The sequence below is a fragment of the Bos indicus genome, chromosome 26, assembly GCF_029378745.1.
Source record: "Bos indicus isolate NIAB-ARS_2022 breed Sahiwal x Tharparkar chromosome 26, NIAB-ARS_B.indTharparkar_mat_pri_1.0, whole genome shotgun sequence".
Lineage (NCBI taxonomy): Eukaryota > Metazoa > Chordata > Mammalia > Artiodactyla > Bovidae > Bos > Bos indicus.
This window is the reverse complement of record NC_091785.1, coordinates 6,918,364-6,942,045: the sequence shown is the minus strand read 5'-3', so window position 1 is coordinate 6,942,045 and position 23,682 is coordinate 6,918,364.

The following is a 23,682-nucleotide window of genomic DNA, read 5'->3' as shown; positions in this document are numbered from 1 at the left end:
CAGGAAAAAAAAAAAAAAAGTGTGTCACCATTCAATAATTTCATTTTATTCTACAAACAGAACTGAACTATAAGTTTTTAGTATTCATCATTTTTAAGTTCTATTATTTTCATATACTTTTCTAAGAATGATCTTCTTTGACCCCAGAAAATTATTTTCTTTGTACTAATCACACAGTTTTTGCAGAGGCACACAGATCAATCCTCATGATTATTAATGGAATTAGAAGAAGAGGATGTTGCATCCATGCCACTGTCACATCCTATATGTTAATTGCAATTGAAACAAACAACTGAACACTTATTTGATACAATAAGAATCAATACGAAATTTGAGATGAGTGAATTATTAGTGTGATCATCCAAGACGATCATGTTATGTTTGCAGACCTACCCTAACATGCACAATTATAACCCTGAATGTGTTACGTACATAATATATAAGTCACAATGCTTATATTCTTTTCCAAGAGTTCTATTCACAGTTTTCTTCTGTATTCCATATTTCTCCTAATTCAAAAGGACTCTAAATTGATAAAATAGTAGTGTTTACCTCTGGCAATTTTTTCTCACCCAAGATGAGTGTATGAAGCAAAAGACAAATCCATCATATGCCAATATGCAAAGACAAACAGGTTAAGTCTCAGACTCATGGAAAAAAAAAAAAAAAGAGGAAAAAAAGGAAAAGACCAAGGTACACCTATAAGCCACAAAGTCTGGTCACAGAGTTCATAAAAATTAATACACAGGCTGATGATATATATTCCAGGACAATGTTTCCCAAACATCAATGTCATAAAAATATCTGTAGGAAATATGGCAAAAAAACATAAATTGCCTGTGACCGGCGCGCTAAGGCGCAGGCGGCTGCCACGGGCGCGCTAAAGCGCGGCCGAGAGGAGCTACCCCACTTCCGAGGTCAGGGGCAGAAGCCTGGAGGACCGCATGCCCGAAGGGCGGCAGCCAAGAGGAGCTACCCCACGTCCGAGGTCGGGGCGGGGGGCCGAGAGGAGATATCCAGCGTCGGAGGTCAGGGGTGGCAGCCAGGAGGAGATACCCCACGCCCTTAAGCCCGAGGCCAGGGACGGTGGGTGGGAGGAGCTACCCACGCCCCTACGCCTGAGGCCAGGGGTGGCGGCCAGGAGGAGCAACCCCACGCCATGGCTGTGCAGGCACAGGAGGGCCTAGAGGAGCTATCCCACGTTGAAGGACAGGAAGGGCGGCGGTGAAGAGATACCCCACGCCCAAGGTAAGAGAAACCCAAGTAAGATGGTAGGTGTTGCAAGAGGGCATCAGAGGGCAGACACACTGAAACCATACTCACAGAAAACTAGTCAATCTAATCACACTAGGACCACAGCCTTGTCTAACTCAATTAAACTAAGCCATGCCCATGGGGCAACCCAAGATGGGCGGGTCATGGTGGAGAGATCTGACAGAATGTGGTCCACTGGAGAAGGGAATGGCAAACCACTTCAGTATTCTTGCCTTGAGAACCCCATGAACAGTATGAAAAGGAAAAATGATAGGATACTGAAAGAGGAACTCCCCAGGTCAGTAGGTGCCCAATATGCTGCTGGAGATCAGTGGAGAAATAACTCCAGAAAGAATGAAGGGATGGAGCCAAAGCAAAAAGAATACCCAGCTGTGGATGTGACTGCTGATAGAAGCAAGGTCCGATGCTGTAAAGAGCAATATTGCATAGGAACCTGGAATGTCAGGTCCATGAATCAAGGCAAATTGGAAGTGGTCAAACAAGAGATGGCAAGAGTGAATGTTGACATTCTAGGAATCAGCAGACTAAAATGGACTGGAATGGGTGAATTTAACTCAGATGACCATTATATCTACTACTCTGGGCAGGAGTCCCTCAGAAGAAATGGAGTAGCCATCATGGTCAACAAAAGAATCCAAAATGCAGTACTTGGATGCAATCTCAAAAACGACAGAATGATCTCTTTCATTTCCAAGGCAAACCATTCAATATCACAGTAATCCAAGTCTATGCCCCAACCAGTAATGCTGAAGAAGCTGAAGTTGAACGGTTCTATGAAGACCTACAAGACCTTTTAGCACTAACACCCCAAAAAGATGTCCTTTTCATTCTAGGGGACTGGAAGGCAAAAATAGGAAGTCAAGAAACACCTGAAGTAACAGGCAAATTTGGCCTTGGAATACGGAATGAAGCATAGCAAAGACCAATAGAGTTTTGCCAAGAAAATGCACTGGTCATAATAAACACCCTCTTCCAACAACACAAGAGAAGACTCTATACATGGACATCACCAGATGGTCAACACCGAAGTCAGACTGATTATATTCTTTGCAGCCAAAGATGGAGAAGCTCTATACAGTCAGCAAAAACAAAACCTGGAGCTGACTGTGGCTCAGACCATGAACTCCTTATTGCCAAATTCAGACTTAAATTGAAGAAAGTAGGGAAAACCACTAGACCATTCAAGTATGACCTAAATCAAATCCCTTATGATTATACAGGGGAAGTGAGAAATAGATTTAAGGGCCTAGATCTGATAGAGTGCCTGATGAGCTATGGAATGAGGTTCGTGACATTGTACAGGAGACAGGGATCAAGACCATCCCCATGGAAAAGAAATGCAAAAAAGCAAAATGGCTGTCTGGGGAGGCCTTACAAATAGCTGTGAAAAGAAGAAAAGCGAAAAGCAAAGGAGAAAAGGAAAGATATAAACATCTGAATGCAGAGTTCCAAAGAATACCAAGAAGAGATAAGAAAGCCTTCTTCAGCGATCAATGCAAAGAAATAGAGGAAAACAACAGAATGGGAAAGACTAGAGATCTCTTAAGGAAAATTAGAGATACAAAGGGAACATTTCATGCAAAGATGGGCTTGATAAAGGACAGAAATGGTATGGACCTAACAGAAGCAAAAGATATTAAGCAGAGATGGTAAGACTACACAGAAGAACTGTAAAAAAAAGATCGTCATGACCCAGATAATCCCAATGATGTGATCACTGACTTAGAGCCAGACATCCTGGAATGTGAAGTCAAGTGGGCCTTAGAAAGTATCACTACGAACAATGCTAGTGGAGGTGATGGAATTCCAGTTGAGCTATTCCAAATCCTGAAAGATGATGCTGTGAACGTGCTGCACTCAATATGCCAGCAAATTTGGAAAACTCAGCAGTGGCCACAGGACTGGAAAAGGTCAGTTTTCATTCCAATCCCAAAGAAAGGTAATGCCAAAGAATGCTCAAACTACCACACAATTGCACTCATCTCACACGCTAGTAAAGCAATGCTCAAAATTCTCCAAGCCAGGCTTCAGCAATATGTGAACCGTGAACTTCCTGATGTTCAAGCTGGTTTTAGAAAAGGCAGAGGAACCAGAGATCAAATTGGCAACATCCACTGGATCATGGAAAAAGCAAGAGAGTTCCAGAAAAACATCTCTTTCTGCTTTATTGACTATGCCAAAGCCTTTGACTGTGTGGATCACAATAAACTGTGGAAAATTCTGAAAGAGATGGGAATACCAGACCACCTGATCTGCCTCTTGGGAAATTTGTATGCAGGTCAGGAAGCAACAGTTAGAACTGGACATGGACCAACAGACTGGTTCCAAATAGGAAAAGGAGTATGTCAAGGCTATATAATGTCACCCTGCTTATTTAACTTATATGCAGAGTACATCATGAGAAACGCTGGACTGGAAGAAACACAAGCTGGAATCAAGATTGCCAGGAGAAATATCAATAACCTCAGATATGCTGATGACACCACCCTTATGGCAGAAAGTGAAGAGGAACTAAACAGCCTCTTGATGAAGGTGAAAGTGGAGAGTGAAAAAGTTGGCTTAAAGCTCAACATTCAGTAAATGAAGATCATGGCATCCGGTCCCATCACTTCATGGGAAATAGATGGGGAAACAGTGGAAACAGTGTCAGACTTTATTTTTGGGGGCTCCAAAATCACTGCAGATGGTGACTGCAGCCATGAAATTAAAAGCTGCTTACTCCTTGGAAGGAAAGTTATGACCAACCTAGATAGCATATTCAAAAGCAGAGACATTACTTTGCCAACAAAAGTTCATCTAGTCAAGGCTATGGTTTTTCCTGTGGTCATGTATGGATGTGAGAGTTGGACTGTGAAGAATGCTGAGTGCTGAAGAATTGATACTTTTGAACTGTGGTGTTTAGAAGACTCTTGAGAGTCCCTTGGACTGCAAGGAGATCCAACCAGTCCATTCTGAAGGAGATCAGCCCTGGGATTTCTTTGGGATGAATGATGCTAAAGCTGAAACTCCAGTACTTTGGCCACCTCATGAGAAGAGTTGACTCATTGGAAAAGACTCTGATTCTGGGAGGGATTGGGGGCAAGAGGAGAAGGACACGACAGAGGATGAGATGGCTGGATGGCATCACTGACTCGATGGACGTGAATCTGAGTGAACTCTGGGAGTTGGTGATGGACAGGGAGGCCTAGCGTGCTGCGATTCATGGGGTCGCAAAGAGTCAGACACGACTGAGTGACTGATCTGATCTGCCAGCATTATCCAGTTATTTTGAGGTGCAGTCCAGTAATCTTAATTTATAACAAGCTTCTACCTTAGTTTATTCAGATGAAAACATTTATAGGCATTTATAGAAGAAATGTAGGAAAATATGGCCATGGGAATGATCAAGGAGGAAAGGAAAAATTAACAAAGTGTCATTGAAGTTTAAAGCCTACTAAATACCCTCAAAAATGTTTAATAATATTTATATTCTACCTATATAGATGTCCTTTGCATTTTCCATGTTCAAATAGGATATTACTAATAAATTATTTTTGTAATGGAATAATACACATCTTTTGCGTGCGTGTGTTGTTAAGCACTTCTATTGGAATACAACTGATTTACAATTTTGAGTTAGTTTCTGCTGTACAACGTCAATCAGCCCTGTGTGTGTTTGTGTGTGTGTATGTGTGTGTGTGTGTGTGTGTATCCCCTTCCTCTTTAGTCTCCCTCCTGCCCCCTCATTCCATCCCTCTAGGTCATCACAGAGCACTGAGCTGAGCTCCCTGTGCTATAAAGCAGCTTCCTGCTAGCTAGCTATTTTACACATGGCAGTGTATATATTGGAGAAGGCAATGGCAACCCACTCCAGTATTCTTGCCTGGAGAATCCAGGGACAGGGGAACCTGGTGGGCTGCTGTCTATGGGGTCACACAAAGTCAGACCCAACTGAAGCGACTTAGCAGCAGTAGCAGCAGCAGCAGTAGCAGCAGCAGTGTATATATGTTAATGCTACTCTCTCAGTTCACCCCCCACTCCTTCCCACTCTGTGTTCACAAGTCCATTCTCTATGTCTGCACCTCCATTCTTGCCCTCCAAATGGGTTCATCGGTACCATTGTTTTAGAGTCCACGTGTGTGTGTGTGTGTGTGTTAATATACGATATTTTTTTTTCTGACTTAATTCACTCTGTATTACAGACTCTAAGTTCATTCACATCACTACAGCTGACTCAATTTCATTCCTTTTTATGGCTAACAACTCCATTTTGCATAGGCACCACATCTTCTTTATTCATTCATCTGCTCATGGACATCCAGGTAGCACCCATGTCCTGGCTATTGTAAATAATGCTTCCGTGAACATTGGGGTACATATGTCTTTTTGAATTATGGTTTTCTCAGGGTGTATGCGGAGAAGGTGATGGCACCCCACTCCAGTACTCTTGCCTGGAAAATCCCATGGATGGAGGAGCCTGGTGGGCTACAGTCCACGGGGTCGCTAAGAGTCGGACACGACTGAGCAGCTTCACTTTCACTTTTCACTTTCATGCATTGGAGAAGGAAATGGCAACCCACTCCAGTGTTCTTGCCTGGAGAATCCCAGGGACGGGGGAGCCTGGTAGGCTACTGTCTATGGGGTCGCACAGAGTCGGACACGACTGAAGCGACTTAGCAGCAGTAGCAGCAGGGTGTATGCCCAGTAGTGGGATGCTGGGTCATATGGGAATTCTATATCTAGTTTTTAAAGGAAACTTGCTTATTGTTAGAGAAATGTAAATCAAAACTACAAAGTACCACTTCACACTGGCCAGAAAGGCCATTATCAAAAAATCTACAAACAAATGCTAGAAAGGGTGTAGAGAAAAGGAAACCTTGCTCTGTTTGTGGGAATGTAAACTGGTAGAGTCACTGTGGAGATCAGTACATCCATATCTTGATTTAAAAAACCGAAAGATGAATTTACACCACTTCTGGTATTTGGTATACCAGGGTAGGATGAAAAGTGAAAGTGTCAGTGGCTCAGTCATGTCCAACTCTTTGCGACCCCATGGACTGCAGTATGCCAGGCTTCCCTGTCAGTGGAATTCTCCAGGCAAGAATACTGCAGTGGGTAGCCATTTCCTTCTCTAAGGAAATCTTCCTAACCCAGGCATCAGACCCAGGTCTCCTGCATTGCAGGGGAATTCTGAGCCACTAGGAAAATCCCCCAGGACAGGATACTAGGAGTTTAATTTGCATGATGGATCTTAGTCCTCTAGGGAGAAATAATAATAGAGGATTTTGACTTCAGTTCGCCAATCTCCTGTATCCTCCCTGAGGAATTCCTTGCCTCAGGGAAGGCAGGGTTAGCCCTTTGGCTTGCTTTGGGGATTTAAAAGGGGAGCCTGTCACTCTAAGCTCCCTGGGTAGCTCAGAGGGTAAAGAATCTGCTTGCAATGCAGGAGACTGGGGTTCCATCCCTGAGTTGGGAAGATCCTCTGGAGAAGGAAATGGCAACCCACTCCAGTATTCTTACCTGGGAAAACTCATGCAAGATGGATCATAATCCCAATCGCCAGACAGAGGAGCCTGGCAGGCTAAGGTCTATGGGATCACAAAGAGTCAAATGCGACTAAGCAGCTAACACACACATTACTCTAAGCAGGAATGTTAAAAGCCAATTCTTGCTTCAGTACATCCTCCCTTCCCTCTATCGCTGCAATGGGCAATTCTCCATCTATGGCTGATGTATCAGCTTTAGAAGCAGAGTGAGGACTGCAATCAAGAAAAGCAGAGCTCCTACCAATCCACAAAGGTTTTATGGTGGAATATATTGTTGTTTGGAAACACTAAGATTTGATTTAACCTATTTTATGATCATAACCTTGCCCATTCTTGTTGATACAGCTAGCAAGCACAGAATAAAGTCAAGGGCTGATTAGACTCAGTGTGGGAATTCAGCAATGTGAATAACCCACTCTCAGGTAGAAGATACCAGAATATGTCATTAAACCCTGAATGAGGGGGCAGTAAAGACTTGATAGAATTCACTCAAATTTCTAGTCCTTTGTTATAATGAAGATAGTTGTGCCAAACATACATCTTAACAGGGTAATGATGGAAATATGCTTAGAACCCAGACCACCTAAAGTTGGTGCAGCAAGTTACTTGGGCCACTTGGGGGCAAGAAGCATGAGGGCTAGTGGCCAGAGAAGCCAAGAGTCCTAGCAGAAATCACATAAGTCACAGGCCTGGGAAATTTACAGTTCCTAGGGAGAGCGTGATTCCTCAAGATTTTTTTCAGAAGAGATGAAAGCCTGAAGATTTTAGTAATAAATGGTTGGAAAAGGAAGAAAACACTACCTTAACTATAATTATGATGTCATATATATATATATAACTCCTTGCTAGGTTATAAGTGCCGCAAATTGCTTCTTAAAATGGTGTGAATTACTGGGGACTTGATTTTCTTATCCAAATGAGGATTACTAAAGTTCCTTTAGTAATAAAATTCTGAAAATTTAAGTTTCTTTTACTTTTTTGAACATACTTTTCCTTATTTTTCAAAAGCAGAGTTTGGCATACTACAGCCCACGGGCCAAATCCACTTCAACCCCCAGTCTATTTTTGTAAATAAAGTTTTATTGGAACAAAGTCAATACATATTGTCTAAAGCTGCTTTCACACCACAACAGCATGTGGGCTGCATAGTGAGAAAGAAGCAATATGGCAATGAAAGTCTAAAATATTCACTGTCTAGACTTTTCTAGAAAAGTCTACCAGACCCTATTCAAAAGAAAGAGCTTACAATAGACCGGTGATTTTCAAACTGAGTTTTCCATAGAACCTCAGAATTTGGAAGTAATATCTTAGAGTTCACCAGAATGGAATAGGTAGAGAAAAACAGTCGACTCTTGAACAGCACAGGGGTTATGAGCACAACCTCTGTGCCGTAGACCAGCTTGCAACCTACAGTCAGCCCTCTGTATCTACAGTTCTACATACAACTGACTATGGATTGTGTAACACTGTAGTATGTATTTAGTGGAAAACTTCATATAAGTAGATGGACACATGAAGTCTCCATTGAACGTGTGTTAAAGGAAGGGGATGTGCGATGAGTATGCTTCTCAAGCTCCAGAATTTCTTTATTGTTTTTAATATATTTTTAATTGGAATATAATTATTTCACAAAATTGTGTTAGTTTCTGCTGCACAACCACATGAATGAGCTGTAAGTATGCATATATCCCTTCCCTCTTGAGACTCCTTCCTATCCACCTCCCACTCCAGATTTCTGAGTTGATCAGAGGAATTCTGATATCTGTTTAACATATTGGGGATGTATGTGGCATTTCATTTTGAAGAAACTATTCTATTGTTTATTTTTAATGTCTCAAAAACCACTGAACTAGATTGAATTTGGGGTTCTTTTCATGTTCAAGTTTCCAGGTATGTGGTAGCTCATTTCTTAGGAGAAAAATTAATTTCAAAGATCCATAGGGATCAAAGTTAAGATAATAGTTTTATCTGGAGAAGTATAGACTGAAAGGGAGCAAGAGGGGCTCTTGTAGGGTGCTGGTCATTTAATTTCTTGATCTGAATGGAGACAGGGGTGTGTTTCTTTGTGAACACTCATGAAATTGTATGTTTGTGTGTTTTACCTGAATTAAGTTTGCTTAAAAAGAATTGAAACATATAACAAAATAAAGGATATATATGCTAAAAGTTTTGAGCTTCATACTGCTTTTCTCTGTGTCTGAGTTCAAGGGAACGTTACTACTTAGCTCTTACTCCTCGTGTGTAAAATTAATTTTCTCATGTGTAAAAATAACATATATATATATATATATATTTTTATATATTTTTTTTTTAATCTCCACTCCTTTACTCCTTATCTCCTTCCAATCTATTCATATTTAGGGCCAATGCTTTTTAAATGCCCATTTTATCTTGGCATTCCTAGTTCCCTTCAACAGGTCCTGATGCCCTAAGGATGCAATCAAACCCATTTAAGAAGTTAGCTCCCCATGCTCCCAACCGTGTGCTGGGCTTCCAGGCTTTCTAGTCACATATAAAACTTTGTATTCCTTTCTATCTTTCCACTTTTCAATGACCAACTCAAGTTGTTCTGATGTCAGCACAGGCATAACTACCTTCAGAAAACTCCCTCTCACACTACTTTCTCTGTTTAAATGCACTGGTTCAAAGTTTAGATAAAAAAAAAAAAAAAAAACTTTTGAATGACTGGAGAACGACTCTGTGAAAGCCTAACAATTTGTTCTTTGGCTGGGAGACGTGATGGAAACTGTGTCGTCTTGAGAATAAGGGGAAGCAGCTAGAAAAACAGTAATGTTACAGAAGTAATAGAAGGACTCTTTGGAGATAAGGTTATCATAAAACATAGAACAAATTTGGGCATACTTCACTTCAAAGTATTTGATATGTGAAAAGATTAGCTTTACCCAAAGACAATTTAAGACTTGTTTATTTGTATTACAACAAGATGATTTTCTTTTCGACTTAAAATGATACATGGAAAGAGGTGGCCAAGATGATAAAGTAGGAAGACCTTCAGCTCACCAACTTCACAGACACATCAAAATTACAAGTCTTTATAGAGCACCTAATTTTTAACTGGAAAATAATTGCTTTACAATGATAGTTGCTTTCTGCCACACAACAATGTAAATCAGCTATATACATATATCCCTTCCCTCTTAAGGCTCCCTCCTAACCCCCATCTCATCCCTCTAGGTCATCACAGAATTTCGAGCTGAGTTCCTTGTGCTACACAGCTGCTTCCCACTAGCTATCTATTAATATTTTGCATATAATAGTGTATATGTCAGTGTTACTGTCTCAATTTGTGCCTCCCTTTCCTTCTTCCGAAATGGCAACCAACTCCAGTGTTCTTGCCTGGAGAATCCCAGGGACGGGGGAGCCTAGTGGGCTGCCGTCTTTGGGGTTGTGCAGAGTCAGACACGACTGAAGTGACTTAGCATTAGCATTAGCATTCCTTCTTCCATCATGTCCACAAGTCCATTCCCTATCTTGCAGAGCAACTATTGATGAGAAAGACCTAAAGACTGAAAGAAAAGATCTTTAATGACTAAAGATATAAAGAAGGATCCACAGGGAAATGGGTAGGAGGGGTAGAAATGTTGTATAGTTAAGACCCAGAGTCCTGGAGGGGGTAACCCAAAACCAGGATGATTATTAACATTATAGAGGTTCTCCCTAAGGAGTGAGGGATCCCAGCCCCACATCAGGATCATCAGCCCGGGGGTTTGGCCCTGGGAAGATTTGCCCCTAGAATATTTGGCTTTGAAGGCCAGTGGAAATTATATTTTGGAGAGCCAGAAGGCTATAGGAAATAGAGACTCTGTTCTAAAAAAAAGCCCACACAATCTCACATGTTTTGAGACCCAGAGTAGAAGCAGCAATTTGAAAGAAGCCTGAGTCAACCCCACCTGCTGATCTTGGAAATTTCCTCTGCCCCCACCAGAGAGGCAGGAGGCAACTGGAACTCATGCTGGGGAAATTAACACTGGCGGCAATCATTTTGGGGCGCTCATACTATCACAAGGACACTGATGCTGACAGGTGCTATTTTGGATTTCTCCCTCTACCTTGTTAAGACCAGAACCTGGCCCTGTCTACTGGCACTAGTCCTGGAATCCTCCAGGGATCCTGACCCCATCTACCAACAAGCCAACACTAGATCCAGGACCTTTAGCCCCACAGTCACCCTATAATCCAGCCCCACCCTGTAGCAGAGAGAAGCCTCTGAACAAGGCAGGGCCTAGAAACCAATCAGACTGGGGGCCAGCTACACTTTTCAGACTATCCAACAAAAATCAGCCTTCCACAATAGAAGGGCCCTCATAGCCCCCACACTCAGGGACCACCAGAAACTGGTGGGAAAATATTTGTCCATCCCAGCAACAAAGAAGTTCTGGGATGCCCCATCATCCCATCCCAGAAGTGCTGGGAACTGGAACAGTGAATAAAACCCAGCGCAGGAGACTCAAGCAGAAAGCTCCCATGGCTCAGCCTCAGATTCCAGAAGACCTCCCGTTAAGGTAGGAGGTCCTCCCTCCAATGGATGGAGGGACATGCCTAACAAAATCTTAATTCTTTTACAATCTCTCGTTTCTTGTTTCCTTGAACCCCCCATGAACAGGCGGGCGGCAGTGGGCGCAATTGAGGGACTCTGGAGAAGCTACCTGAATGGTCTAGTGGTTTTCCCTACTTTCTTCAATTTAAGTCTGAATTTGGCAATAAGGAGTTCATGATCTGAGCCACAGTCAGCTCCTGGTCATGTTTTTGTTGGCTGTATAGAGCTTCTCCATCTTTGGCTGCAAAGAATATAATCAATCTGATTTTGCTGTTGACCATCTGGTGATGTCCATGTGTAGAGTCTTCTCTTGTGTTGTGGGAAGGGGGTGTTTGCTATGACCAGTGCATTTTCTTGGCAAAACTCTATTAGTCTTTGCCCTGCTTCATTCTGTATTCCAAGGCCAAATTTGCCTGTTACTCCAGGTGTTTCTTGACTTCCTACTTTTGCATTCCAGTCCCCTATAATGAAAAGGACATATGTTTTGGGTGTTAGTGCTAAAAGGTCTTCTAGGTCTTCAAAGAACTGTTCAACTTCAGCTTCTTCAGCGTTACTGGTTGAGGCCTTGGATCACCGTGATATTGAATGGTTTCCTTGGAAACAAACAGAGATCATTCTGTCGTTTTTGAGATTGCATCCAAGTACTGCATTTCGGACTCTTTTGTTGACCATGATGGCTACTACATTTCTTCTGAGGGATTCCTGCTGAGAGTAGTAGATATAATGGTCATCTGAGTTAAATTCACCCATTCCAGTCCATTTTAGTTCGCTGATTCCTAGAATGTCAACATTCACTCTTGCCATCTCTTGTTTGACCACTTTCAATTTGCCTTGATTTATAGACCTGACATTCCAGGTTCCTATGCAATATTGCTCTTTACAGCATCGGACCTTGCTTCTATCATCAGTCACATCCACAGCTGGGTATTGTTTTTGCTTTGGCTCCATCCCTTCATTCTTTCTGGAGTTATTTCTCCACTCATCTCCAGTAGCACATTGGACACCTACTGACCATCCCCATGGAAAAGAAATACAAAAAAGCAAATTGGCTGTCTGGGGAGGCCTTACAAATAGCTGTGAAAAGAAGAGATGTGAAAAGCAAAGGAGAAAAGGAAAGATATAAGCATCTGAATGCAGAGTTCCAGTGAATAGCAAGAAGAGATAAGACAGCCTTCCTCAGCGATCAATGCAAAGAAATAGAGGAAAACAATAGAATGGGAAAGACTAGAGATCTCTTCAAGAAAATTAGAGATACCAAAGGAACATTTCATGCAAAGATGGGCTCGATAAAGGAGAGAAATGGTTTGGACCTAACAGAAGCAGAAAATATTAAGAAGAGATGGCAAGAATATACAGAAGAACTGTACAAAAAAGATCTTCATGACCCAGATAATCACAATGATGTGATCACTGACTTAGAGCCAGACATCCTGGAATGTGAAGTCAAGTGGGCCTTAGAAATCATCACTATGAACAAAGCTAGTGGAGGTGATGGAATTCCAGTTGAGCTATTTAAAATCCTGAAAGATGATGATGTTGCAGTGCTGCACTCAATATGCAAGCAAATTTGGAAAACTCAGCAGTGGCCAGAGGACTGGAAAAGGGCAGTTTTCATTCCAATCCCAAAGAAAGGCAATGCCAAAGAATGCTCAAACTACCACACAATTGCACTCATCTCACACGCTAGTAAAGTAATGCTCAAAATTCTCCAAGGCAGGCTGGTTTTAGAAAAGGCAGAAGAATCAGAGATCAAATTGCCAACATCCGCTGGATCATGGAAAAAGCAAGAGAGTTCCAGAAAAACATCTCTTTCTGCTTTATTGAGTATGCCAAAGCCTTTGACTGTGTGGATCACAATAAACTGTGGAAAATTCTGAAAGAGATGGGAATACCAGACCACCTGACCTGCCTCTTGAGAAACCTATATGCAGGTCAGGAAGCAAGAGTTAGAACTGGACATGGAACAACAGACTGGTTCCAATTAGGAAAAGGAGTATGTCAAGGCTGTATCTTGTCACCCTGCTTATTTAACTTATATACAGAGTACATCATGAGAAACGCTGGGCTGGAAGAAACACAAACTGGAATCAAGACTGCCGGGAGATATATCAATAACCACAGATATGCAGAACGAAACAACCCTTATGGCAGAAAGTGAAGAGGAACTAAAAAGCCTCTTGATGAAAGTAAGAGAGGCGAGTGAAAAAGTTTGCTTAAAGCTCAGCATTCAGAAAATGAAGATCATGGCATCTGGTCGCATCACTTCATGGCAAATAGATGGGAAAACAATGGAAACAATGAGAGACTTTATTTTCTTGGGCTCCAAAATCACTGCAGATGGTGACTGCAGCCATGAAATTAAAAGACGCTTATTCCTTGGAAGGAAAGTTATGACCAACCTAGATGACATATCCAAAAGCAGAGACATTACTTTGCCAACAAAGGCCCATCTAGTCAAGGCTCTGATTTTTCCTGTGGTCATGTATGGATGTTGGACTGTGAAGAAGGCTGAGCACCGAGGAATTGATGCTTTTGAACTGTGGTGTTGGAGAAGACTCTTGAGAGTCCCTTGGACTGCAAGGAGATCCAACCAGTCCATTCTGAAGATCAGCCCTGGGATTTCTTTGGAAGGAATGATGCTAAAGCTGAAACTTTAGTACTTTGGCCACCTTATGCAAAGAGTTGACTCATTGGAAAAGACTCTGATGCTGGGAGGGATTGGGGGCAGGAGGAGAAGGGGACGACAGAAGATAAGATGGCTGGATGGCATCCCTGACTCGATGGACATGAGTCTGAGTGAACTCCAGGAGTTGGTGATGGACTGGGAGGCCTGGCGTGCTGCGATTCATGGGGTCGCAGAGTCAGACATGACTGAGCAATTGAACTGAACTGAACTGGAGAAGCTACTCTTCAGTATGTCCCAAAGGCACTATCTGCTGGGTCCCAGTAGTTATTACCCAAGCCGGTGGGGGTTCTTCTGTCCTTACTCTTCTCTGTACCAAGAATCAGACCAATGAAAACTGTGAGCACAGATCAGGAATTTAGCAGATTTTCTGGCAGGCTATGAAGGGAATTCCTTGGCCCGTTTTCCCCACTGATTTTTCCTCCTGTCCTTCAGCTTTATCCCAGGACTCAAGCCAGCCAAAAAGAGGTGGATTTGTTAGGATTCAGAGAGAAGCCATGCTTTAGGGTGTGGGCCATTGCCAAGGGCAAGGGCTAGGGCCCTGGAATTTGGCCTGGCTAGGTTTTGTGAGGGTTAATTCATATGCTAATGAGTGGGAGGATCATCCCAGCCATTGGGGAACTGCCGACTCCTCCATCTTTTGACAGTGCTTTAGAGCTGTCCTGCCACCTCTAGGTGTCTGTTGGCTTATAGATTAGGGATTAAGGTTTACTTGAATTTGACTTGTCATCTTGGATCCAATTGCTTTTAATTGGTTTACGTTATGCCCTTGTGCTATGTCATTCTTTGAAAGGTTGTGCTCTGCCCCCTTCCCTCCTGTTTAATGCTCCTTCCCTCAGCCCCATCCCGGCCCACAGTGTTGCCTCTACAATCTTCTGGAGAGGCAACCAGAAAATAGCTGGCCTTGGGAGGGAAATACTGTATAATATTTAACCCCTCAATCCTACCTAGCACTGGTCACGCTGGAGACCTTGGGGACACCCAAACTCCAGTCCAGGGGTCCTAAGAGATCAACCTGCCTTGACCTGCCTAGGGATCTGGTGCTCGAAAGATTGTCAGACCTCAACCTGCTCGGGGATCCACCAGTCCGAGGGGTCCCAGGAGGTCCTGCCCAGGACCCAATTCTTCGGAGGCCGTCACGCTTCAACCTTCCTGGGGATTCAATCTCTAGGAGGCTGTCATGCCCCAGCCTGCCTGGGGATCTGCACCCTGACCCCGGGACGCCTGGCTCTCAGGTTGCAACAGTACTGGGTAGGATAAGCTTCAGAAAGACTCATCCCTAAGGAAGTCCACCCACAGATATAGAAGGAAGCCTATTACTTGTGGGACTGTGCCCAGTCTCAGCAATAACTCAGGAGCCCAACGAGAACCCAATTGCCCTTCTGGAAAGGCTAAAAGAGGCCCTCCAAAAGTTTACCAATTTGGACTTAGACTCTTATAAGGGACAGGTGATTTTAAAGGACAAATACTGTCCCAATGTGCATCAGATATCAGAATTAAGTTACAACAGCTACAGCAGCAGGACTCTGCTGCCTCTTTAGATGAGATGATCCTGACAGCCACCAATACCTTTCATAACAGAGAACAGGAGAAGGAGGCCAAGGCCCAGGAGAGGGAGAGAAGGAAAGAGACAAGGCATGCCCAGATGCTGGCCGCCCTCCAGAGAAGCCCTATGGCAAACCCCGATTCCTTGAAGGACAAGGCACAAGACAAAAGCCTGATCTGTAGACAGAGGGGCATTGGGCCACAGTGTCCAAACCATGACAAGTCTCCTAGAACGGCTTGCCACAAATGCCATCAACTGGGACATTGGGCAGCACTCTGCCCTCGAGACCCAAGAGCCTCAAGGTAAAGTGCCAAGCCTTCCCTCATGATGGTTCAAGAGGACCGAAGCGGCCCGCTCCAGCCAGCCCGCCTGTCACAGATAACCATCACGGGGCTGGAGCCAAGGATACAACTGGATGTGGCAGGTAGGTCCGAGAATTTCTTGGTTGACACAGGGGCTACCTACTCTGTCTTGATCTCCTATTCCGGAGCCTTCTCCTCCCAAACCTGTACCATTTTGGGTGCTACAGGAAAAACAACTACTAAAAGATTCACCCAAGCACTTCTTTGTTGCTGGGATGGACAAATATTTTCCCACCAGTTTCTGGTGGTCCCTGAGTATCCTACTCCCTTAAAGGGAAAAGACATACTCACTAAACTGGGGACCACCCTTGTGATGGGAAGCTTTTCAGCCCCTAGAGCCCTACAGCTCCTGGTTACTACTGAAGAACCCATTACACCTTCTCTAATAGGGAGAGACCAAAAACTATGGAAAGACAAAACTAACCCCCAGGTGTAGGACCAGGGGATTCCTGGACGAGAACACCAAGGTCATCATTGTCCTCTGAGATCCCACTCAGTTTCCTAACCAGAAACAATATCCCCTCAAAAGAGAGGCTTGGGAGGGGCTACAGCCTTTAATAAATAAATTCCTTGCTTGTGGGCTATTGGTCCCCACCAGTTCGCCATGTAACACCCCAATCCTCTCAGTAAAGAAAAAGGATGGAACCTGGCGAATGGTTCAAGATCTCCAGATCATAAATGAAGCTGTAGTCCCCCTCCATCCCACAGTACCCAATCCCTATGTAATCTCGGGAGTAATCCCACCCAGTGCCAAATGGTTTACAGTCTTGGATCTCAAAGATGCATTTTTTTTGCATACCACTGGCTAAAGAATCCCAATATCTCTTTGCCTTTGAGTGGAAGGCCCCAGGAGGAAAAATACCAACAGATGACTTGGACAATATTACCTCAGGGTTTCAGAGATAGCCCCAACTTGTTTGGACAGGCCCTTAGCCGGGATCTCCTAGATCTGGACCTGGGACCTAATGGGAAAATATTACAAAAAGAAATAGAGTCTCAGAGACGTCTGAGACAACATTAAACACATCAGTATGGAGAAGGCGATGGCATCCCATTCCAGTACTCTTGCCTGGAAAATCCCATGGATGAAGGAGGAGTTGGACACGACTGAGCGACTTCACTTTCACTTTTCACTTTCATGCGTTGGAGAAGGAAATGGCAACCAACTCCAGTGTTCTTGCCAGAAGCCTGGTGGACTGCCGTCTATGGGGTCGCACAGAGTCGGACACGACTGAAGCAATTTAGCAGCAGTAGCAGTAGCATTCTTATTATCTTTTCTCAGTAGGAAAAGAGAAAGGACAAAAGAAAATATCTGAAGACATAACTGAAAACTTACCTAACATGAGAAAGAAAACACTCAAGTCCAGGAAGTGCAAAGAGTCTCATTCAAGATGAACTCAACGAGGAACACCCCAAGAGACATATTAATCGAACTGAGAAAAATTAAAGACAAGAAAAATATTAAAAGCAATGAGGTAAAAGCAACAAATAATATACAAGGGAATCTCCATAAGGTTATCAGCTGATATTTCAGCAGAAACTCTGCAGGCCAGAAGGGAGTACCATGAAATATTTAAAAGTAATGAAAGGGAAAAACCTACAATCAAGAATACTCTACCTAGCAAGGGTTTCATTCATATTCAATGGAGAAATCCAAAGCTTTACAGACAAGCAAAAACTAAGGGAATTCAGCACCACAAAAGCTAAGAGAATTCAGCACCAAAAAACCAGCTTTACAACAAAATGCAAAAAGTCTATTAATTCTTTTTTTTTTTTTTTACAAACAAAAGCAAAAAAAAAAAAAAAGCACAAAAAGAGAATTCAGCACCAAAAAACCAGCTTTACAACAAAATGCAAAAAGCCTATTAATTCTTTTTTTTTTTTTTTACAAACAAAAGCAAAAAAAAAAAAAAAAGCACAAAAAGAAAAAAAAAATTTGCCTTCTTTAGCTTTATAATGCCATAAAATTACAATTTTAGTTCTTAAAAAAAAAAAAAAGCCAAGGGTGGGAGGGTGGTGGGAGGGTGGGGAGTGGTGGGGAGTGGTGGGGAGTGGTGGGGAGTGGTGTGGAGTGGTGGGGAGTGGTGGGGAGTGGTGGAGAGTGGTGGGGGTGGGAGTGGGGGTGAACATCCACAATAAAAAAAAATAAAATCTTAATTGGGAAGCTCACTAGTAAAGTCCACAGGACTGGAAAAGGTCAGTTTTTTATTCCAATATCAAAGAAAGGCAATGCCAAAGAATGTTCAAACTACCCCAGAATAGTATCCATTTCATATGCTAGCAAGGTAATACTCAAAATCCTTGAAACCAAGCTTCAGCAATATAAAAACCAAGAACTTTTATAGATACAAGCTGGATTTAGAAAAGGCAGAGGAACCAGAGATCAAATTGGCGATGGTCACTGAATCGGAGAGAAAGCAAGGGAATTCCAAAAAAGCATTTCCTTCTGCTCCATTGAATAAGCTAAAGCCTGTGATCATGTGGATCACAACAAACTGTGGGAAATTCTTAAAGAGAAGACAAAACCAGACCACCTTGTCCATCTCCTGAGAATACTATATGCAGGACAAGAAGCAACAATTAGAACTGGACATGGAACAACAGACTGGTTCAAAATTAGGAAAGGAGTACATCAAGCCTGTATATTGTCTCTCTGCTTATTTAACTAACATGCAGAGTACATCATGTGGAATGCTTGGCTGGATGACTCACAAGCAGGAAGCAAGCTTACCAGGAGAAATATCAACAACCCCAGATATGCAGATAATACAACTCTAATAGCAGAAAGTGGAGAGAAACTAAAGAACCTCTGGATGAGGGTGAAAGAGGAGAGTGAAAAAGCTGGCTTAAAACTCAACATTCAAAAAACTAAGATCATGGCATCTGGTCCTATCACATCAAGGCAAATAGATGGGAAATGTAGAAACAGTATCAGATTTTATTTTATCAGACTCCAAAATCAATGTGGATGGTGACTGCAGAAATTAAAAGATACTAGCTCCTTGGAAGAAAAGCTATGACAAAACTACACAGAGTATTCAAAAGCAGAGACATCATTTTGTCAACAAATGTTTGTATAGTCAAAGCTATTGGTTTTTCCACTTCCTTCATGGCCTAGACAGTAAAGAATCTGCCTGCAATGCAGGAGACCTGGGTTCAATCCCTGGGTTGGGAAGAGCCCTGGAGGAGGGCATGGCAACCCACTCCTGTATCTTTGCTTGGAGAATCCCAATGGACAGAGGAGCCTGGAGGGCTACAATCCATGGGGTCACAGAGTTGGACATGACTCAGCAACTAAGTGCATGGGTTTTTCCAATAATCATATATGGATGTGAGAGTTGGACCATAAAAAAGACTGAACACCAAAGAATTGATGCTTCTGAATTGTGGTGCTGGAGAAGACTCTTGAGAGTCCCTTAGACTGCAAGCAGATCAAACCAATCAATCCTAAAGGAAATCAATCCTGAATATTCACTGGAAGGACTGATGCTGAAGCTGAAGCTCCAATACTTTGGCCACCTGATGTGAAGAGCTGACTCATTTGAAAAGACCCTAATGCTGGAACAGATTGAGGGCAATAGGAGAAGGGGATGCAGAGGATAAGATGGTTGGAAGGCATCACTGACTCAATGGACATGAGTTTGAGCAAACTCCTGGGGATAGTGAAGAACAGAAAAGCCTGGCATGCTGCAGTTAATGGGGTCACACAGAGTTGGACATGACTTAGAAACTGAAGAAAACAACAGCAAAATCAGGAAAACATCCATACAGAAATATGATACAATGTGGAGAGTAATGAAGAGTACAAATGCAGGAAATGAGAAATGGCTTTGAAAGTAAGAGACCAGCAGAGGGACTTCCCTGGTGGTCCAGTGATTAGCAGCACATCTGCCAATGCAGGGGACAAGGGTTCAATCCTTGGTACCAGAGGGTCTCAGATGACACAGAGCAACTGGGCCAATATGCCCCAAACTACTGCAACTGCACACCTAGAGCCCATGCTCCACAGCAAAAGAAGCCACCACAATGAGCAACCAGTGCACTTCAACAAAGAGTAGTACCTGCCCACTGCAACTAAAGAAAGCCCTTGCACAGAAATGAAGACCCAGCACAGCCAAAACTTAATAAATAAATAAGAGACCAGCGACTTAAAACAACCTTGTATATTTATAGGCTGCTATGTCAAAATCTCCCTGGGTTGGGAAGATCTCCTGGAGAAGGTCATGGCAACCCACTCCAGTATTCTTGCCTGGAGAATCCCATGGATACAAGAGCCTGGCAGGTTCAGTTCAGTCCAGTCACTCAGTCATGTCTGACTCTTTGCGACCCCATGGACTGCATGGACTGCCAGGCCTCCCTGTCCATTACCAACTCCCGGAGTTTACTCAAACTCATGTCCATTGAGTTGGTGATGAAATCCAACCATCTAATCCTCTGTCGTCCCCTTCTCCTTCCACCTTCAATCTTTCCCAGCATCAGGGGCTTTTCAAATCACTCCATTCTTCGCATCAGGTTGCCAAAGTACTGGAGTTTCAGCTTTAACATCAGTGCTTGCAGTGAATATTCAGGATTGATTTCCTTTAGGATGGACTGGCTGGATCTCCTTGCAGTCCAAGGGACTCTCTAGAGTCTTCTCCAACACCACAGTTCAAAGGCATCAATTCTTCAGTGCTCAGCTTTCTTTATAGTGCAACTCTCACATCCATTCATGACTACTGGAAAAATCATATCCTTGACTAGATAGACCTTTGTTGGCAAAGTAATGTCTCTGCTTTTTAATATGCTGTCTAGGTTGGTCATAGCTTTTCTTCCAAGGAGTAAGCATCTTTTTATTTCATGGCTGTATCACCATCTGCAGTGATTTACTGTTTCCCCATCTATTTGCCACGAAGTGATGGGTCCAGATGCCATGATCTTAGCTTTCTGAATGTTGAGCTTTAAGCGAACTTTTTCACTCTCCTCTTTCACTTTCATCAAAGGCTCTTTAGTTCTTCTTCACTTTCTGCCATGGTGGTGTCATCTGCATATCTGAGGTTATTGATATTTCTCCCAGCAATCTTGATTCCAGCTTGTGCTTCATCCAGCCCAGCGTTTTTCATGATGTACTCTGCATATAAGTTAAATAAGCAGGGTGACAATAAACAGTCTTTTTTTTTTTTTTTCAGTTTCTCTGTGACTTTATTTATTTTTGTATTTAAAGGTTTATTTCTTTTGCTTTTCTTTTTTTTTTACTTTACAATATTGTATTGGTTTTGCCATACATCAACATGAATCCACCACGGGTGTACATGTCTTCCCCATCCTGAACCCCCCTCTCAATTCCCTCCCCATACCATCCTACCATCCCTCTGGGTCATCCCAGTGCACCAGCCCCGAGCATCCTGTATCATGCATCGAACCTGAACTGGCGATTCTTTTCACATATGATATTATACATGTTTCAATGCCATTCTCCCAAATAATCCCACTCTCGCCCTCTCCCACAGAATCCAAAAGACTGTTCTATACATCTGTGTCTCTTTTGCTGTCTGGCACACAGTTATCATTACCATCTTTCTAAATTCCATATATATGCGTTAGTATACTGTATTGGTGTTTTTCTTTCTGGCTTACTTCACTCTGTATAATAGGCTCCAGCTTCATCCACCTAATTAGAACTAATTCAAATGTATTCTTTTTAATGGCTGAATAATACTCCATTGTGTATATGTACCACAGCTTTCTTATCCATTCATCTGCTGATGGACATCTAGGTTGCTTCCATGTCCTGGCTGTTATAAACAGTGCTGTGATGAACATTGGGGTACATGTGTCTCTTTCACTTCTGGTTGTCTCAGTGTGTATGCCCAGCAGTGTGATTGCTGGGTCATATGGCAGTTCTATTTCCAGTTATTTAAGGACTCTCCACACTGTTCTCCATAGTGGCTGTACTAGTTTGCATTCCCACCAACAGTGTAAGAGGGTTTCCTTTTCTCCACACACTCTCCAGCATTTATTGCTTATAGACTTTTGGATAGCAGCCATTCTGACTGGTGTGAAATGGTACCTCATAGTGGTTTTGATTTGCATTTCTCTGATAATGAGTGATGTTGAGCATCTTTTCATGTGTTTGTTAGCCATCTGTATGTCTTCTTCAGAGAAATGTCTGTTTAGTTCTTTGGCCCATTTTTTGATTGGGTCATTTATTTTTCTGGAGTTGAGCTGTAGGAGTTGCTTGTATATTTTTGGGATTAATTCTTTGTCAGTTGCTTCATTTGCTATTATTTTCTCCCATTCTGAAGGCTGTCTTTTCACCTTTCTTATAGTTTCCTTTGTTGTGCAAAAGCTTTTCATTTTAATTAGGTCCCATTTGTTTATTTTTGCTTTTATTTCCAATATTCTGGAATGTGGGTCATAGAGGATCCTGCTGTGATTTATGTTGGAGAATGTTTTGCCTATGTTCTCCTCTAGGAGTTTTATAGTTTCTGGTCTTATGTTTAGATCTTTAGTCCATTTTGAGTTTATTTTTGTGTATGGTGTTAGAAAGTGTTCTAGTTTCATTCTTTTACAAGTGATTGACCAGTTTTCCCAGCACCAATTGTTAAAGAGGTTGTCTTTTCTCCATTGTATATTCTTGCCTCCTTTGTCAAAGATAAGGTGTCCATAGGTGTGTGGATTTATCTCTGGGCTTTCTATTTTGTTCCATTGACCTATATTTCTGTCTTTGTGCCAGTACCATACTGTCTTGATGACTGTGGCTTTGTAGTAGAGCCTGAAGTCAGGCAGGTTGATTCCTCCAGTTCCATTCTTCTTGCTCTGGCTATTCGAGGTTTTTTTTTTTTGTATTTCCATACAAATTGTGAAATTATTTGTTCTAGCTCTGTGAAAAATACTATTGGTAGCTTGAAAGGGATTGTATTGAATCTATAGATTGCTTTGAGTAGAATACTCATTTTCACTATATTGATTCTTCTGACCCATGAACACAGTATATTTCTCCATCTATTAGTTTCCTCTTTGATTTCTTTCACCGGTGTTTTATAGTTTTCTATATATAGGTCTTTTGTTTCTTTAGATAGATGTATTCCTAAGTATTTCATTATTTTTGTTGCAATGGTGAATGGAATTGTTTCCTTAATTTCTCTTTCTATTTTCTCATTATTAGTGTATAGGAATGCAAAGAATTTCTGTGTGTTCATTTTATATCCTGCCACTTAACTACATTCATTGATTAACTCTAGTAATTTTCTGGTGGAGTCTTTAGGGTTTTCTATGTAGAGGATCATGTCATCTGCAAACAGTGAGAGTTTTACTTCTTTTCCAATTTGGAGTCCTTTTATTTCTTTTTCTGCTCTGATTGCTGTGGCCAAAACTATGTTGAATATTAGTGGTGAAAGTGGACACCCTTGTCTTCTTCCTGACTTTAGGGAAAATGCTATCAATTTTTAACCATTGAGGATAATGTTTGCTGTGGGTTTGCCATATATAGCTTTTATTATGTTGAGGTATGTTCCATCTATTCCTGCTTTCTGGAGAGTTTTTTTTTTTTTTTATCATAAATGGATGTTGAATTTTGTCAAAGGCTTTCTCTGCATCTATTGAGATAATCATATGGCTTTTATTTTTCAATTTGTTAATATGGTGTACTACATTGCTTGATTTGCAGATATTGAAGAATCCTTGCATCCCTGGGATAAAGCCCACTTGGTCATGATGTATGATCTTTTTAATGTGTTGGTGGATTCTGTTTGCTA